Source organism: Globicephala melas, chromosome 3, assembly GCF_963455315.2.
Source record: "Globicephala melas chromosome 3, mGloMel1.2, whole genome shotgun sequence".
In the NCBI taxonomy this organism is placed as follows: Eukaryota; Metazoa; Chordata; class Mammalia; order Artiodactyla; family Delphinidae; genus Globicephala; species Globicephala melas.
In genome coordinates, this window is record NC_083316.1 from 84,030,214 (window position 1) to 84,050,449 (window position 20,236).

Below are 20,236 nucleotides of genomic sequence, written 5' to 3' on the forward strand. Positions count from 1 at the left end.
AAAAGGTTTCTGATAAATGTTATTCTGTTTTAAAAACACTACAGTTTAGATTTTTCATTGAAACAGCGGTCCCCAGCCTTTTTGGCACCAGGGACCAGTTTCGTGGAAAACCATTTTTCCACGGGGGTGGATGTGGGGGGGAGGGAGGTTCAGGTGGTAATACCAGCGATGGAGAGCGATGGGGAGTGGCAGATGAAGCTTCTCTTGCTTGCCTGCCACTCACCTCCTGCTGTGTGGCCCGTGGTTGGCGGCCCGGGATTTGGGAACCCCTGCACTGAAATGATGTGGAGTAAGGTAGGGTGGATTGAATCCTAGCTTCTTGCTTCTGCCTTGTGGTCTGGTACCTGTTTATCCATGGGTTTGCTCTTCAACACAGACTTGACTGCAATTAATTAACTGGTATTTTGTTGAGGACCATCCATGGACCCTGGAGCTGAAGGCTCCCTCCTCACTTTTGGGTGCTAAGGGCATTGTGCTGATATTTTGATTTGAGGTCATGCTTATTCCTTTATTCATGCTGTTCACAATGTAGCTACTAAATGTACACCTATATTAAGAATTCCTGCTGTTGGCATAGGTATAGCAAATAGAGTCCAAATCATGCATAAATGCTCTACCGGGGAATTGGGCGAAGTCTGTGAAACTCTTTTTTGTGTTCTTAAGCCCTAGGAATGTTTTAAGAACATCTTTAGCAGAAGCATCTAAATTACATTGCTATTTAAGTCATGTTTTAAATAATAGTTCATCTGAGGGAAGAAAAATGTGTAAAGGTTTTTGTGACTCTGAGAAAATCTATGAAAGAAAATAATTGAAAAAACACTTTACACCAAAAGTAATTCTAGCTAATTATTCTCAAAGCCCATGCGTTAAAAATAACATCTGAAAGAGTTGTGTTGCAGAGATTTGCAATTCACTATTGTGAAAAAGTTACTGTTAAATGTACTATTACCAGGTATACATAATACAAGGCTGTCCTTATAAACATTCATCTACACAAATGGGCCATATCGTAGAAAGAGAAAGTGGGTTTACAATTTTATTTCAGCTGATTCTTATGTGGGACTAGGGAGGATAGTTTGAAGAAACTGATTTGTTGTTTCATCACAAATAGTGAGGTCTTCTGCCATACACACACACACACACACACATCCATACATGTACATATACATTTGTTATTCACTCATTCTCACTCTTTTAACCTGTCAAGTATAATATGCCTACATAAATGTGCATATATCATAAGTGTACAGCTTGATAGATTTTCACAAACAGAAAATACCGAGGTAACTAGGACTTACATCAAGTAAAAAAAGATTACTTTCTAGATGCTTACTCTTGTACCCTTCCAGTCACAAGCTCACTACAAGGGTAACCAGTATCCTGACTTCTAATAGTATAGATGAGTTTTGCCTTTTTTTTGCACTGTTTTTCTTTTCATTTTTTAAAAATATTTTCAGTGAAGCAAAAGAAATACAGAAATTTTAAGAGGTCAGCTCAATAAATGTTTACACATTTATATACTTGTTAACCATAGATTTCTATGATGCCTGAAGGTTTTCTCCTGCTCCTTTCTAGTCAATACTCATCCCCTCCCCAGAGGTAACCACCACTCTTACTCTTAATTATTTATTCAGTGAGGCTTTTTTGTGTTAGCTGCTGTGCTGGTTTCTAGAAGTGAACAACCTAGTCCCTGCCTCCAAGAAATTTATTGTGGAAAATCTAGATCTATAAGCAGGAAATGTTAATGCTGAGTGCTGAAGGCTATGATCAAGAAGGGAACACTCTGGGAGCTCCTAGGAAGGGCAGCTAAATCCAGCACAAACATTGGGTAAGGCATCCCAGTGGGACGGATGACTAAACCAAGAGCTAAAAGATGGGGAAAAATTAGCCAGGTAGAGGAATTACAGGGGAACCACAAAGGTAACCACTTCTACTGAACCCTGGAGCCCAGAAATTGAATGGTCTGGAGTTTAGGAGGACTGGATCTTAAAATGTTAGGTGGAGAGTGATAGAAAATGACTTGGAAAGACAGAAACCAGGCCACGTAAGAAATGTGGGCTTTGACCTGAGTTTGTGGCAGATGTGATATGATCAAATTAGAATTTTAGAAAGTTCACTGACTGTGGTTTAGAGATTGAATTGAGAAGAACAGGATTCAACCTACGTGATCCAATTTTGAATTGAGGAAAGGACATTGTCTCAGTATTCCAAGTGACACTAGAACCAGAAATAGGAATAAGGAGAACTGCAGCTAACAGTATAGCTGACATTAACTAAACCAGGTGCTGCTAATTGCTTTCCTAACCTACCACCTGTAAATTTTCAACACAGCAACATGAGATAGATGTTACAAACTCCATTCTATTTATAGTAAAACTGAGGCACAGCATGGAGCAACATAGCTAAAATTTCACTGTAAATGATGGAGCCAAGATTCAAACTTCAGAAAGCCTAACTCTGGGACTTGCCTTCTTAACTACTCTGAGTAGAACTCTCCTGTTAACTCCTTAGATTAATCCTTAGCAAATGTCTTCAGTTTACATGCATTGTGAGTTTGGAGGGCTTTTCCCTATGGGAAGAAACCTATTGATTTCCCTCTTCTTTAACATGTATTCTCATCTCCACCCTCACCCATATAAAATTTTCTCTACCGATCTAAGGTGTTATAATAATAAAACTCTGGCAACTTTCTGGTTTCTCCATTGATGTTGTGCTGGATGACCTAAGCATATTGTTAAAGATTTTCCTTACAAAAAACAAACAGAAAAACCTCGTTCTTATTCTGTGTTGTTCTAATTGCCATCTGAATTCAGCGCACACTCCTTCACACAGAACTCAAGACCCTCTGACATCCTGAGGCAGTCTATGCTTACACTCATTTTTCTTTCTTCAAATCCCCACATATCATAAGTCAAACTCCACTTGAAACTTTTGCTTTTCCTTGGGCTGCCCTGTTCTCTCATGCTTGTTTTTGTTCCTGTCTTGAATGCTTTCTGCTTCTGTGTTGAAATCCAAGGCACTGTTAAGGGCCCAGCTCCAGGAACCTCCCCAGCCCCTCACACCTCTCCCTCAGACTCCATTTAGGCTCCTTCCTCTGCAAAACCATAGTACTTGCATAGTACTGTACTTTGTTTATACCTTTATAGCACTCAGTGAGAATTCTATTTGGTATACTTTCAAGGAAATTAGAAAGGACTGCTTGCCTGCTAAAGTGATCTCACCATCTGGCTCCTATTGCTTGAAGTTTTACAACTAAAACCAGAGGTGAATGAAGCAACAGAGTTTCAGCTTCAGTGCCCTCTACTTGAACAGGCCCCTGTGAGTTCTGCGAGTTGTAGAATGTTCTAGGTAGAGAACGGAGGCAGATTGCCATTAGGAAGCATATGTAATTATATTTATTAATTTTCTAAAGAGATCTGAAAATATAGACATAAATGAATCTCCGCATCTTCAATGTTTTGTTGGCATTTCTTTTCTCATTCTAAAGAATGATCACTTTCATATCTGACTTTGTATTTGTAATTTTGTATTCTTTTTCTTAGAGAACCCCACAAATTATACAGACTTCATGTCTCACAAAATCTGGATCCATCTCTAATTATCACATTATTCCACTCAAGTCGTTCAGAGTATTGCCTTGCCTGGGTTCGTCTGCCAGCATATTTCATTTTTACTGCTGGGAATATTTAGCCATCACTTAGATAAACATCAGGCCCAGTTAGAAATTAGTCCTGTTCCCAGCCAAAGCTTAAAAGCAGTAGCTTATTCTGTCTGCAAAAGTCAGCGATATGATGGATCCTTTTCTGATCTTGTATGGTAGTTAGGTTCCAGGAATTGTGTACCTTTCCCCTGTTTCTTGCCATTGCCTGGCCTATTCTAATAACTAAGTCCCTTTCTTGTTTTCCTATGTCTGCGTCCCTGCCTTGAGTATCTTTCAGGCAATATAGTCTCAGAGCTGGAGAAAAGGACATACCACTTAGGGAAGCTTTGACTCAGGCCTCTAGGAAGACTAGACACTGGATTTGTTAAACACACACACAGTAACAGCGAAACCACATCAATGGCAACAAGAAAGGCAGTATTACAAGAATAGGGAATAGCATCAGTGAAACCAGCAAAGAGGAAATAAAGGACAATAAGGGAGCTGACTTGCCAAGAGATGGGTAGAAGGGGAGGGTAGGAAATGGTTTGTCAGAAAGGGTACTAGGACACTGGAGGGCCTTGATAGCTAAAAATGAGACTCACAATTTACCACGGCTTACCCTGATAATAGCAGAGAATATTTCTGATTTTTCTTCCTTAAGTTAACCCTTAGATACTGCTTTGAGATATTCAGAAGAATAATAAAAAGATTAGCATCTATTTGTGGATAATGGAAGTATGTAGGATTCAAAGTATATTGATAGTATTATGTATAAAATTATCAGTACATTTCTGTTGGCTAAGATTATAGATGGATGATTTTATTACTTCCTTTTTTCTCTCCCTCAGCCACTTTTTTTTTTGTGCATTAAGCACTTAGTAATTTTTCAGTTAGGGGAAAACAAAACTATTAATGTTAAAATACGTTTGGAGAAAAATATATAAAAATAAACACTCAAAAATGAACTCAAAGGACATATGCCAATTTATTTACAATGATTAGATGGTTGAAATATGTGAGTTTTAAAAACATTATTTTTTTTTATTATTACTATTATTATTTTAAGTTGTGTCAGTGAATTGTTACAAGTTTTCATAACCTGGTATTTACTATTTTTGAATTAGGAAAAATAAATAACATTATAGAAGGAAAATATGGGAAGAAATATTCTAAAATATTAAGGATGATTATCTTTAGGTGGTGACATATTAGAAGACTTCCTTCTTTTGACATTTTCTTTTCAACAATTTTTATAATAGAAACCATTAACAGTTAAATTTTATCTAAAATAAGTCAACATGTTAATATCTAAATATTGCATAATATAGTTTTGTGTGTAACTATTTCTAGGAATAGTTTCAGAAAGCTGTATTACATTGTTACTTACCATATCTTCTAAATAAATAACTAGCATATTTCCTCTTATAAATATATTTTTGACAATATCTATTTTGAACATCTCATAAAATTGTTTTAAATGGTGGATGAGTTCATTGCTTCATGCAGTAAGCATCAAGTTAAGAATTAAATAGTTATTCATTTCTTCTGCAATAGTATTTCAAGCTCTTTCATTTTAATGCTGGCAATGTGGTAATAGATGAAAATATTTTCAAGACTGTTTTTATCAATAGTCACTCTAACACAAGTGATTAAATAGAAAACCATAAAAATGATAGTTTTATTCTCTTCAAAATAGTTTTTCATCTGGGTGGCTGCTCTCGTAAAATTTGTTTAAGACTCTAAGACTTGTATTAGGAGGCAGATGTGACTTAGACTTGCTGTAAATTCTTCTTAATATAGTACACAAAGAAAGGACAACTAGTCACAAAGAACCAAAAAGTATACATAGTAATCCTAAAAGTACTATCACTTCAAAGCGAATTACAGCACTCTATGAGAAAAGGCTTGCATTGCTATTTAAGTTCTTCCATTCATTTCAACAGGATTAAAATAAATGATGCACTTACCTCACCTGGCATTGAAATTCATGGTGATGAAAGGAAAGGGTGAACTTCAACGATGCAATGTGCAAGATTTAAAATTTGATGGAGGGATTTACTTCTCAAATTGTCATTGCCATTGATTGGATTTACTAATCAATGAGCAAGAATTGACTGAAATGAGAAGCTGTGCCTAAAACTGGTAAATCTATATTTCATATTTTACTTTTGCCTTTTGAAAGACAGGACAATTTATTTGATCAGTGGCTGAGATAACGTTATATATGAGCCTGCTAAACTTATATTCTGCATCCTTACCTAAAGCTATCTCAAAATCTCATCTAAATTTGCCTTGAACTCTAATTATTAATTTGGAGATTTTTTTTCTAAGATAATATATTAGAGTTCTAGATTTTAATATGCTTTGATTCTTCTGGCCTTACTAACTCATCTTTGTGGTTTCACATTTTTAGCCTTTGACATCACATCTGCTTTTGTTTGTTTATTTTTATTATTTAAGCAATTTTTTCAATCATTAGTATTATTATCTAGGTCATCAATCTTGATCATTTAAATTTTATATTATACAAAAATGCCCAGAGCTTCCCTGGTGGCGCAGTGGTTGAGGGTCCACCTGCCGATGCAGGGGACACGGGTTCGTGCCCCGGTCTGGGAGGATCCCAGGTGCCGCGGAGCGGCTGGGCCCGTGAGCCGTGGCCGCTGAGCCTGCGCGTCCGGAGCCTGTGCTCCGCGGCGGGAGGGGCCACAGCAGTGAGAGGCCCGCATACCGCAAAAAAAAAAAAAGCCTGATCAGTTAGATGAAATTAATCAAAGCTACAGTATGGATCATACGTGTTTAGTGATCAGTTGGCAATGGTTTTACGCTTTCCCAATAATTATTTTAAGCGAATTCATTTCCTTTTAGAAAATACATACGTAACTGCTAATCTTAATTATTTTGAGGTTGTGTTGACCACAGCTTATGCCAGTCATGATAGCAAAAACCATTCTTTAAAAACATTTTTTTTTACAGAGGTTTTTTTGGAGTGATGAAAAGGTTTTGGAAATAGTGATGATGTTTGCACAATGTTGTGAGTTCAATTAATGCCAGTGATTTGGACACTTAAAAATAGTTAAAATGGTGATATTTTATGTCCTACATATTTTATTACAGTAAAAAAATTAAAAAGCATAAGAAAAAATTAAATTGTATGTTTTATGATCAAAGGTAACTTTTTTTTTTTTTTTTTTGTGCTGTACACGGACCTCTCACTGTTGTGGCCTCTCCCGTTGCGGAGCACAGGCTCCGGACGCGCAGGCCCAGTGGCCATGGCTCACGGGCCCAGCCGCTCCGCGGCATACGGGATCTTACCGGACCGGGTCACAAACCCGTGTCCCCTGCATCGGCAGGCGGACTCTCAACCACTGCGCCACCAGGGAAGCCCCAAAGGTAACATTTTTTGAATTGATAGGTTTGGGACAGTGCAGATGATTGAGGTTGTTCATTGGAAATTTTAGAAAAGAAATAATTCGTAAGGTGCTCTCATAAGGAATATTGTACTCAGTTCAACATGGTTAAATATGGACTTGATTTTGAGAGTCCACTGAGTGAAATCTGTGGCATTTTGAATTGTAATGTTTTGAAATTGTCCATGTGATTTAGTCAGCAAGGAGTTTAGGAGTGTCCCTCTCCAGTGTGGAGTGGAGTTCCAGGTGGCTGGCAACTTGGTCCTTTTATTGCTGTTCGCTGCCTGCTTCCCGCAGCCCCTCCCTCCAAGCTCCCAGCAACTCTCCACCGCTGAGTGGAGAGTTAGAGGTATGTGGGGAACCCAGGAGTGTGACTCTCACATCCTGTTAAAATTCTGTCTCTCTGTTTGGACCAGTCATCCCAGTCCTTAAAACCATCCCTGAGAAATGGGAAGGAAAAGGCTCAGGATGAGAGAAGTGGGATATTTCAAAATTTTGCCAAAAACAGCAAAGTCGGAAAATCCTTGGCGAAACAGAAGAACTGGCTACTTTAACATGTTTCTCATTCCTGGGATCCCCTGTTAACTGCAGTGCTACTGTCCCCAAAGGTTCTGTTTTTGCAGGTGCAAAAGCAGTTGGAGCAGCACCCTCTCTCCAACTCAAACATTCTTTTCCAGGCCCTCTGTGAGCAGCCTGCTCCAGTGAGCTCAGCATTCAGCTATCAAATCCCAGAAGGCCCATTAGCCCTTAACCAAATGACAGCCAGTAAAGTTCCTTGAAGTGAAGAATTAGGGTAAGCTGTTAACCTTCCCCATGCAAAGGACAACAGAGAAATTCTAGTAAGAGGTAAAAAGACAGACACTCAATTTACTCTTCTGCTATTAAATTCTCATCCTCTGCTCATGGAAGGAAGTGTGTGCTTTTCACAAGTGTTTTCTTTGGGCAGTTGGCATAGGAGGCCACCTGCAGCAGCAGCCTCTTTGCTTCTCTGCCATTTATTTTCCCATTCCTGCTTGCTGCCTGCTCCACTCAAGCACCTTATATAAGGTGATACCACTTAAGCTGAAGTGCTAAAATCTGCCTGCCCTAAATGGGATATGGAAATGTGGGAATATTAGCCCTTAAACAGTAGGCTAAAATTTCTTTCATCCGTCTATCCCTAAGGCAAATGGGGTTTTAAAGCCAAAATCACAGGTTGCCTTTTGCTTTGTAAATCAGCAGTTGGATGTGTTACTGGGATTTTTTTTTTTAAATGTCAGAATGACTCTTGGGTGTTGATCTGGCAAGTGGAAGTAACATAGGAAGGCTGTATAAGTAGTTTTAGAATGGCAGTTAAAATCTCATAATCTGACTTTAACAATTGATTTTGCCCCAAATTTCCATATTGGTGTTATTCATCTTTTGGCTGAGGACCTGGAAATGGAGGTTTTTTCCCAGTGAAACTCGGACTAAGCCTAATATTGGACTTGTCGTGTTCGTAGTTTGGATAGGTAAATTTTATACATCTAATTTGCAGACCAGCTTATAGAAAAAAGAGATGAAAAGACCATTTCATGTATTCCCTGGGAAAAGTGGAACATTTTCTTCCAGTATGTTTTCCAGTTTACTTTTGGAATTTATGGAGGTTAAGAAAAGTACCATTCCATTATCTAATAGTTCTTGCTAATAGGCAGTTTTCTTAAATACCTAGCCTAAATTTTCCATTGCTCATCTGACTTTAAATCTTCATAATTTTCCAACCTAATGGATTTTATAACTTAATGTTTGCTAAATCTTTAGTTAATAGCTATTCTCAAGGTTGTGATTTTTTTAAAAAATTCATATTAAGTGATTTTGCTCCCTTAGAAATTCTATAAACTACTGATTGAATGTGTGAAACATTTATGCCCTATATCTAAAAGAGTAAAAACTTCATCCACAAACTATTGCTCTGGATAGCAAGACATGAGTTCATTTCTTCTGCCTAGCTAAGAGAATTATTTTGCTTAGCTTGATGCTGTCAAAGTATCTTTAAGAAAGAATAAAATGTGAATTGATCATGCTTGTGGGTGATTTTCTGAGGTTGAGTCAAGAATGGTATATATGGAAGGACACAACAGAACTGGAGGGCAGTAATTTCTTTCAATTGCTAGTAACCTGTGGGGTGTTCAGTCATTGACCTACCAGTAAAATGCTGCATCTTTTCATCACTATTTCCCTGTGATATTTGGATCTTTTAGTCTACTCACATTTCAACTTTTATATTACGTATTGAAAAGCCATTCCTACCTAGACTTGTCAGTTCAGGTGCTATATGGATAAAAACTGTTGCAAATATTTTCTGCATGTTCCTCCTTATAATTAAGTCAACTATTTGGTAATAATAGCTAAAATATATTGAATACTTCCTATGTACCAAGAATTATTTGAAGTGCTTAATCTGAATTAATTTACCTAGTCTTGACAGAAATCTTGTCAGGTATGTTTATTATTCCCATTTCACAGGTGGAGGAAGTGAGGTACTGATTAATTCATTTGCCCAAGGTTTCACCACAGCAACGAGACAAAACCAGGATTAGTTTCCACATATTCAGTTCTCCAGAGCCCGTGCTTTTGACCACAACTCTACCACTGTCAAAATGTGAATATTTATACTATTAAAGAATACTTCACAATAGCACTTATGGAGTATTCTTGCCAAAAATATTAAGCATGAATTTGATTAATCCTCTAGATCCAATTTCCAATTTATACGAAATACAGAGTGTAGAGAAAAATGTTAAGGAAACACAGAGACGCTGTCAGCAAAATCCAGGCTGTGGGAAACTGGATAGGACAAGGAATCTAGTTTCTTTAACAATAAATTGCAAGGAAGAGAGAGAGAATGTGCATGCGAGAGGAGTGGAAACCTATAAATTTAAGTAGACTTAAAAGATGCACTCCCGTGTTCATTGCAGCATTGTTCACAATAGCCAAGAGGCAGAAACTACCTAAATGTCTATCATTTGATGAACAGATAAAGAAAATGCAGTATATACATACAGTGGAATATTATTTGGCCTTAAAAATATGACAGGAAATTCTGCTATTTGCAACAACGTAGATGAACCTGGAGAACATTATGCTCAGTGAAATAAGCCAGACACAGAAGGAAAAGTACAACATGATACTACTTAAATGAGGAATCTAAAGTAGTCAAACTCATATAGACAGAGAGTAGATTGGTTGTTGCCAGGGGCTAGGAGCAGGGGGAAACAGGAAGGTAAAAGGGTACAAAGCTTCAGTTATACAAAATGAATAAATCCAAGAGATCTGCTGTACAGCATAGAGCCTATAGTTAACAGTACTGTATTGTATTAAAACAGTATTGTACTAAAAATCTGCTAAAATCTGCTAAGAGATCTTAAGTGTTATCACACACACACAAATAAATAAATATAAATAAATAGGCCAGGAGGAAACTTTTGGTGGTGATGGATGTATTTGTGACATCGATTGTAGTGATGGTTTCACTGATATATACTTATCTCCAAACTCATCAAGTTGGATACATTAAATATATACAGCTTTTTGTAAGTCAATCATAACTCAACAAAGTGGTTTTAAAAAAAAAGTAGGAGGTTTATTAGTAAAGTTAAGCCACCAGTAGAAATTAGCATTAATATACTTTAAAAAAAGGAGAGACTTATTAAACACATATCAACCAGTAACAATGTGTGGATTTCATTTGGATCCTTACACAAGAAAAGCAATTTTTTAAAATTATATGATGTACAGGATTTCCTTCAAAATAATATTGGATGGGACAAGTGGATGAGGGTATAGAAAATGTCACATTGGCCATTATTGAAAATAATTGACAATATGTGATAGAGATATGCAGGTTTATTCTATTTTTTATCTCGTTGCATATATTGAAATTTAAAAAAAAATTAACAGCAAAAAAGTAAAGAATAATTAGTAGCAATTTCTTCAATCTTTTGAAAAAATTGTATGATTTATAACAACATATGAAATTAGTTACTACATAGAAGTCAGCCAAAAGGTTTCAAATGCTTATGGTTTTATATTGTTATAATGAGCTGCCAATTCACATATTTGACTTAGCTTATGTCTTCTTCCACAAAGAACCCTGCAAAGCATCGTTGTGACTTTAAGGGTAAGACTATAGCGCAAAAATTTATTGTCAAAAGGAACTGACAGCAAATAAAAAGATTGCATAAATCCTTCAGAGCAGAGAGAGCAGAGTATGATCAGATTTACAGAAAGTGGTACTCGTTTACCAAAAGTGATTAAATTATAGTCAGGATGTACCCTGAAGTACCCACTTCAGTAGACAGACCGGAATATATTTAGAAAATATAGAACCCTGCACTATCTCTCTGCTTTATCTTTCACAAACCACTCTTGTGTTTTCATAAAGTGGAAAATACTTACCTGTGTTTTCATTGATGCTTAGGACATGAAACTTGTTGCAGAGAAGCACCGTATTTTTCTTTTAAAATTGATTAGATTTAGTTCAACAAAAGGCACCATGTGCATTGTGAATTTTTTCCTATAGATATAAGGAAGAGAAACTTCCCAAGAAAGGGAATCCCTGACTTTAAAAAAAAAAAGGTGGTAAAATCATAAAACCTAGAAAATGCCACAAATGGGAATAGCATCAGGCACAACACGAGTGCTAACTTCTATTGGTATTGCATGACTGATTTCCTTCAAGCAAGCATAACTATATACTTTGGGAAAACCATGCCCTAGTGGTTATTAGGTGTATTTTCCTTCAGAAATAACTGCTCTTAAAATTAACTATTCAAAGTAAGAACTCCAAAATGTATAATTTGTCACAAGTCATATTTTGGCCTTTAGATAGCCAGAGGAAATCATTATGAATTTATGCGGTTAGAATCATAAATGTGTATTATCTGTAGTACACTGTGCTTGTGAGAACTACTTCATCTGCTAGAGTTACATTATTGCATTTGAGAAAGTTAAGCAGAGTACTTCTAAAGCTAGTTTTCCTTTAGTTTCACTTCACCATGAGTCATCAATGCTTGCAACAGAGGGGACAATTTGAGAGGTGTGAAACTCCTAATCCCCCTGTTGATCTCTGCTCTTTGCAATAGAAATTACAAGTTTGCATTTTCATTCAACAGCCTGCAGGGGAGAGGAATCAGATGGTGACTAAAGCATGTACCTGACAAAATGTCTGTTGCATTGCATGGCACAGCCTTGCTGCCGCCGATAATCATGGGATGACTTGTAAGGTTATACCATTGTATTATTTTACAGCCAGTTATTTCTATAGGTTTTATGCATTAACACATAATATGCTGGTTTTTTAGAGAACATGACAAGATTTAGTGAAATCCTTTTTCAGTAAAATACTGAAGACCCCTAGTTGTCTATAATATTTTAAAGATTATACTTAGTTTTTAGATGTTCATGAATAGGCAGAAACAGAAGTCTTTACCAAAAGATAACTGAATTTGTAGGAAATTCAGTGTTGCTAATTGTATGTGACGTATAAAGGATTTTCTAGTATGCTTTTTATTATTTTATTTTTTAAAATAGTTCTTTATTGGAGTATAATTGCTTCACAATACTATGTTTCTGTTGCACAACAAAGCAAATCAACAATATGCATACACATGTCCCCATATCCCCTCCCTCTTGAGCCTCCCTCCCATCCTCCCTATCCCACATCTCTAGGTCATTGCAAAGCACCAAGCCAATCTCCCTGTGCCATGCTGCTGCTTCCTACCAGCCAACTATTTTACATACGATAGTGTATATATGTCGATGCTACTCTCACTTCACTGCAGCTTCACCCTCCCACCCCATGTCCTCAAGTCAGTTTTCTATGTCTACCTCTTTATTCCTGCCCTGCAACTAGGTTCATCAGTACCTTTTTTTTTTTTTTTTTTTTTTAGATTCCATATATAGGCATTAGCATACAGTATTTGTTTTTCTCTTTCTGACTTACTTCACTCTGTATGATAGACTCTAGGTCCATCCACCTCACTACAGATAACTCAATTTCATTTCTTTTTATGGCTAATATTCCACTTTGTATATATGCCACATCTTCTTTATCCATTCATCTGTCGATGGACATTTAGGTTGGTTCCATGTCCTGGCTATTGTAAATAGTGCTGCAGTGAACATTGTGATACATGTCTCTTTTTGAGTTATGGTTTTCTCAGGGTATATGCCCAGTATTGGGATTGCTGGGTCATATGGTAGTTCTGTTTTTACTTTTTACAGGCCTCCATACTGTTTTCCATAGTGGTTGTATCAATTTACATTCCCACCAACAGTGCAGGAGGGTTCCCTTTTCACCACACCCTTTCCAGCATTTGCTGTTTCTAGATTTTTTCATGATGGCCATTCTGACTGGCGTGAGGTGATACCTCACTGTAGTTTTGATTTGCATTTCTCTAATAATTAGTGCTGTTGAGCATCTTTTCATGTGCCTCTTGGCCATCTGTATGTCTTCCTTGGTGAAATGTCTATGTAGGTCTTCCGTGCATTTTTTAACTGGATTGTTTGTTCTTTTGATATTGAGCTCCATGAGCTGTTTGTATATTTTGGAGATTAATCCTTTGTCTGTTGTTTCATTTGCAAATATCTTCTCCCATTCTGAGGGTTGTCGTTTTTGTCTTATTTATGGTTTCCTTTGCTGTACAAAAGTTTTTAAGTTTAATTAGGTCCCATTTGTTTATTTTTGTTTTTATTTTCATTACTCTAGGAGGTGGGTCAAAAAAGATTTTGCTGTGGTTTATGTCAAAGAGTGTTTTTCCTATGTTTTCCTCTAAGAGTTTTATAGTGTCTGGCCTTACATTTAGGTCTTTATCCATTTTGAGTTTATTTTTGTGTATGGTGTTAGGGAGTGTTCTAATTTCATTCTTTTATATGTAGCTGTCCAGTTTTCCCAACACCACTTATTGAAGAAGCTGTCTTTTCTCTGTTGTATGTTCTTGCTTCCTTTGTCGTAAATTAGGTGCCCATATGTACGTGGGTTTATCTCTGGGCATTCTGTGTTGTACCATTGATCTATATTTCTGTTTTTATGCCAGTACCATACTGTCTTGATTACTGTAGCTTTGTGGTATAGTTTGAAGTCGGGAAGCCTGATTCATCCTGCTCTGTTTTTGTTTCTCAAGATTGCTTTGGCTATTTGGGGTCTTTTGTGTTTCCATATGAATTGTAAAACTTTTTGTTCTAAATCTGTGAAGAATGCCATTGGTAGTTTGATAGATTGGTAGTTTGATACAATTCAGTTGCACTGAATCTGTGATTGCTTTGGGTAGTATAGTCATTGTCACAATATTGATTATTCCAATCCAAGAACGTGGTATATTTCTCCATCTGTTTATGTAATCTTTGATTTCTTTCATCAGTGTTTTATAGTTTTTTGAGTACAAGTCTTTCGCCTCCTTAGGCAGATTTATTCCTAGGTATTTTTTTCTTTTTGTTGCAATGGTAAATCGGAGTGTTTCCTTAATGGTAAATGGGAGTGTTTCCTTAATTTCTCTTTCAGATTCTTCATCATTAGTGTATAGGAACGCCAGAGATTTCTGTGCATTCATTTTGTATCCTGAAACCTTATCAAATTCATTTCTAGTAGTTTTCTGGTGGCATCTTTAGGATTTTCTATGTATAGTATCATGTCATCGGAAAACAGTGACAGTTTTACTTCTTCTTTTCCAATTTGTATTCCTTTTATTTCTTTTTCTTCTCTGATTGCTGTGGCTAGGACTTCCAAAACTATGTTGAATAAGAGTGGCGAGAGTGGACATCCTTGTCTTGTTCCTGATCTTAGAGGAAATGCTTTCAGTTTTTCACCATTGAGTATGATGCTTGCAGTGGATTTGTCATATATGGCCTTTATTATGTTGGGGTAGGTTCCCTCTATGTCCATTTTCTGGAGAGTTTTTATCGTGAATGGGTGTTGAATTTTGTCAAAAGCTTTTTCTGCATCTATTGAGATGATCATATGGTTTTTATTCCTTAATTTCTTAATGTAGTGTATCACATTGATTGATTTGCATATATTGAAGAATCCTTGCATCCCTGGGATAAATCCCACTTGATCATGGTGTATGATCCTTTTGATGTGCTGTTGGGTTCTGTTTGCTAGTATTTTGTTGAGGATTTTTGCATCTATGTTCATCAGTGATATTGGTCTATAATTTTCTATTTTTATGATATTTTTTTTCTGATTTTGGTATCAGGGTGATGGTGGCTTTGTAGAATTAATTTGGGATGTTTCTCCCTCTGCAATTTTTTGGAAGTGTTTGAGAAGGATCGGTGTTAGCTCTTCTCTAAATGTTTGATAGAATTTGCCTGTGAAGCCATCTGTTCCTGGGCTTCTGTTTGGTGGAAGATTTTTAATTATGGTTTCAATTTCATTACTTGTGATAGGGCTGTTTATATTTTCTAATTCTTCCTGGTTCAGTCTTGGAAAATTATACCTTTCCAAGAATTTTTTCATTTCTTCGTGGTTGTCCATTTTATTGGCATTTAGTTGTTTGTACTAGTCTCTTATAATCCTTTGTATTTCTGCAGTGTCCATTGTGATTTCTCCTCTTTCATTTCTAATTTTATTGATTTGCCTCCTCTCCCCTTTTTTCTTGATGAGTCTGGCTAAAGTTTTATCAATTTTGTTTATCTCCTCAAAGAACCATCTTTTAGTTTTACTGATCTTTGCTATTGTTTTCTTCATTTCTATTTCATTTATTTCTGCTCTGATCATTATGATTTCTTTCCTTCTACTGACTCGGGGTTTTCTTTGATTTTCTTTCTCTAGTTGTTTTAAGTGTAGGGTTAGATTGTTTATTTGAGATTTTTCTTGTTTCTTGAGGTGAGATTGTATTGCTATAAACTTCCCTCTTAGAACTGCTTTCGCTGTGTCCCATAGGTTTTGGGTCATCATGTTTTCGTTGTCATTTGTTTCTAGGTATTTTTTAATTTCTTCTTTGAGTTCTTCAGTGATCTCTTGGTTATTTAGTAGCACACTGTTTAGCCTCCATGTATTTGTGTTTTCTACACTTTTTTTTCCTGTAATTGATTTCTATCTAATCTCATAGCGTTTTGGTCAGAAAAGATGCTTGATTCGATTTCAATTTTGTTAAATTTTCTGAGGCTTGATTTGTGACCCAAGATGTCATCTACACTGGAGAATGTTCCATGTGCACTTGAGAAGAAAGTGTATTCTGCCACTTTGGGTGGAATGTTCTATAAATATCAATAGATCTGTTACTGTGTCATTTAAAGTTCGTGTTTCCGTATTTATTTTCTGTTTGGATGATCTATCCATTGGTGTAAGTGGGGTGTTAAAGTCCCCTACTATTATTGTGTTACTGTCGATTTCTCCTTTCATGGTTGTTAGCATTTGTCTTATGTATTGAGGTTCTCCTATGTTGGGTGCATAAGTATTTATAATTGTTATGTTTTCTTCTTGGATTGATCCCTTAATCATTGTGTACTGTCCCTCCTTATCTCTTATAACAGTCTTTATTTTAAAGCCTATTTTATCTGGTACGAATATTGCTACTCCAGGTCTCTTTTGATTTCCATTTGCATGGAATATCTTTTTCCATCCCTTCACTTGCAGTCTGTATGTGTCCCAAGGTCTGAATTTGTTCTCTTGTTGACAGCATATATACGGGTCTTGTTTTTATATCCATATAGCCAGTCTGTGTCTTTTGTTTGGGGCATTTAATCCATTTACATTCAAGGTCATTATTGACATGTATGTCCCTATTACCATTTTCTTAGTTGTTTTGTTTTTGTGGGTCTTTTTCTTCTCTTATGTTTCCTGCCTAGAGAAGTTTCTTTAGCATTTGTTGTAAAGCTGGTTTGTTGGTGCCGAATTCTCTTAGCTTTTGCTTGTCTGAAAAGCTTTTGACTTCTCCATCAAATCTGAATGAGATCCTTGCCGGGTAGAGTAATCTTGGTTGTAGGTTTTTCTCTTTCATCACTTTAAGTATATCCTGCCACTCCCTTCTGGCCTGCAGAGCTTCCACTGAAAAATCAGCTGATAACCTTATGGGGATTCCTTTGTATGTTATTTTTTGTTTTTCCCTTGCTGCTTTTAATATTTTTTCTTTAAATTTAATTTTTGTTATTTTGATTAATATGTGTTTTGGTGTGTTTTTCCTAGGGTTTATCCTGTTTGGGACTGTCTGTACTTCCTGGACTTGCGTGAATATTTCCTTTCCCACGTTAGGGAAGTTTTCAACTATAATCTCAACAAATATTTTCTCAGACCCTTTCTTTTTCTCTTCTTCTTCTGGGACCCCTATAATTCAAATGTTGGTGCATTTAGCATTGTCCCAGAGGTCTCTGAGATTGTCTTCAATTCTTTTCATTCTTTTTTCTTTATTCTGCTCCTTGGCAGTTATTTCCACCATTTTGTCTTCCAGCTCACTTATTCGTTCTTCTGCCTCAGTTATTCTGTTATTGATTCCTTCTAGTGTATTTTTCATTTCAGTTATTGTGTTTTTCTTCTCTGTTTGTTTGTTATGTAGTTCTTCTAGATCTTTATTAAATATTTCTTGTATTTTCTCAATCCATGCTTCCATTCTATTTCTGAGATTCTGGATCATCTTTACTATCATTACTCTGAATTCTTTTTCAGGTAGGTTGCCTATTTCCTCTTCATTTATTTGGTCTTGTAGGTTTTTACCTTGCTCCTTCATCTGTGACATATTTTTTTGCCATCTCATTTTTTTTTTTTTTTTTAATGAGCGGATTGTGTTCCTGGCTTACAGGTTGTTTGGCCTGAGGCTTCCAACACTGGGGTTTGTAGGCTATTGCAGAGAGCTGGGTCTCAGTGCTGAGATGAGGAACTCTGTGGGACCTCACTCCAATGAATATTCCCTGGAATCTGAGGTTCTCTGTTAGTCCAGTGGTCCGGACTTGGAGCTCCCACTGCAGGAGCTTCAGCCCAACCCTAGGCTTGTGAACCAAGATCCCGCAAGCCGCCTGGGGCGGCAAAAAAAAACCCTAAAAAACGAAAAAAACAATAACAAATTAAAAAATAAAATTAGACTAGGAAACTAACAGATATATTAGGAAGAACATAAAATAAAAATATAGATGAATTAACAACTGTAAGGTACATCAGTACCACAGTAGTAAAAAGGAGGAGGAGGAAAATGAAAACAAAAGAGGGGGGAAGCCTTGGCTGTGGAGGGTGGGGCCTAAGCAAGGGCAAGGTTTGGGCAGTGGGCAGGGCCAATACTCAGGACCCACAGACTGTAAAAGGCCCTGGGGGCTGTGGGGGGTGGTGCTTAGGCTCAAGAACAGGAGTGGCCCAGCCATGCCCCCCACCGCCAGTCTCAGAGGGCGGGGTACCTCACCTGGGAGCCCAGCAGGCTTCCTGGGCTCGAGTGGGCGGGGCAAACACCCTCCGCTCCTCTCCTGCTCCTCCAGTCTGGGAGGACCCCTCTCACCTGCCTCTCCTGATCTCCCCGGCCTCCCTCCTATGCCCCCAAAGACCCACATGGCCTGGAGGGGGCCTTAGAGGACAGGGGACTGGCCTGGGAGCTCAGCAGGCTCCCAGTGCCTGAGTGGGCAGGGCAGTCACCCTCTGCTTCTCTCCCACTCTTCCCAGAGAGTCCCTCCCGCCTGCCTCTCCTGATCTCCCCAGCCTCAGGGGCGCCGATCCTGTCTGGCCTCCACTTCTTTTCCCACCTCAGTCCCCCTATGACCTATCGGTTCACTTTGGGATTCCTCCTGTCTCCTTGGGCGTCAGAGTCCCCCACCAGTGGCCGGCAGGTGCCCTAGCTGTGGGGAGACACTAACTCTGCGTCTTCCTACACTGCCCTCTTGACTCCCACCTAGTATGCTTTTTAAAGCAAATAATTTTATTTACAGTGTTCTGGGCACTGCTTTATGTGGTCTATTCAGCTTAAAGAGATAAGGTAAATTATTATGAATTTTTGTTATTTGCTTTGGACACAATGACCCTTTTCTACTAATTATGACTCTTTTTTCCTCAAGCAATGGATGATTTAAAGTTAAAGATAATTATTAATTAATTTATATTATGGCAATTATGATTCCCAAGATCATCTTCCATTATCTGTACATAATATCTGTGAATGAACAGTTAGAAGTTACATTATGGAATCAAAATGTGTATGATGAATTCATATAGCCCTCGGTGTCCCCCATACAATTGCAAAAATGAGAGAGTGAAACAACTGGGTGAAGATTTCTTTCTTACCTTAAAATAGTTTCAAAATGAGAATATATTATGCAGTTACTAAGTGATGAGAGATGGTATCATTGCCTATATCATGTTATGCAGCGTCCTAATTTTATGTCTCTGTCATAAATCCTAAAAGCTGGAAAAAGCAGTAATTTGTCACTTTTTAGTTTTTCTCAATTCATAAGTTCCCTTGAAATGCTGATCCCATTTGAAATGTTTTTGCACATACCAAACAAATATTTTGCTTCACAATCAACATTTGCTTATCCCAGAGTGACCATATTTCCTTCCTGTTTTATAACTTTGCTAGCTGTGCAACTATTATTAGCACCCATTTTCATTCTAAAATACCCTGGGTTAGAAAATAAATTGTATGGTCAGTCCAGTTCATACCTGTTTGCATAACTAGTTCAGAAATTCTAGTTGATTTTAGAATTCTACTCTGTATGAAATGAATCTTATGCAATTATAATCTGAGTTGTGATCTGCAGTGGAGTTCAGGACACATACCCACAAAATATGGTACCTTGGCATATTGAGTATTTTAAACTGAAGGAGTTTGAGAAAACGGAAGAAGCAGGGAGGTCATTTTGACCTTTCTCCTACTCTTCTCCCCTGAAACATGTTAGAAAACCCTTGTATGAGAGGTGTCCTTCCTATTCCAGGAGAAATGGAGTATCCTTATGTCCAAAGACAAAAAAACCCTGAGAAAAATCCTAACAAACAGGCCTTCCTAAGTTTCCTCCAGTTTAGTACACTTGCCTCATATTCCTTGACCTATCATATTTCTCCATGAGTGTCCACTCTTCATCAAATGTAGCATAAAAATACTCAGATAAGTTTCTTGGGTCTCCATGTTCTTATGAAGGTTCCCATGTCACATAAAACTTACATTAAATACTTTTGTATGCTTTTCTTCTGTCAAATTGCCCTTGTCAGTTTAATTTTAGGACCCAGTCAGGGGCTCTAAGAAGGTTAAGGGGAACT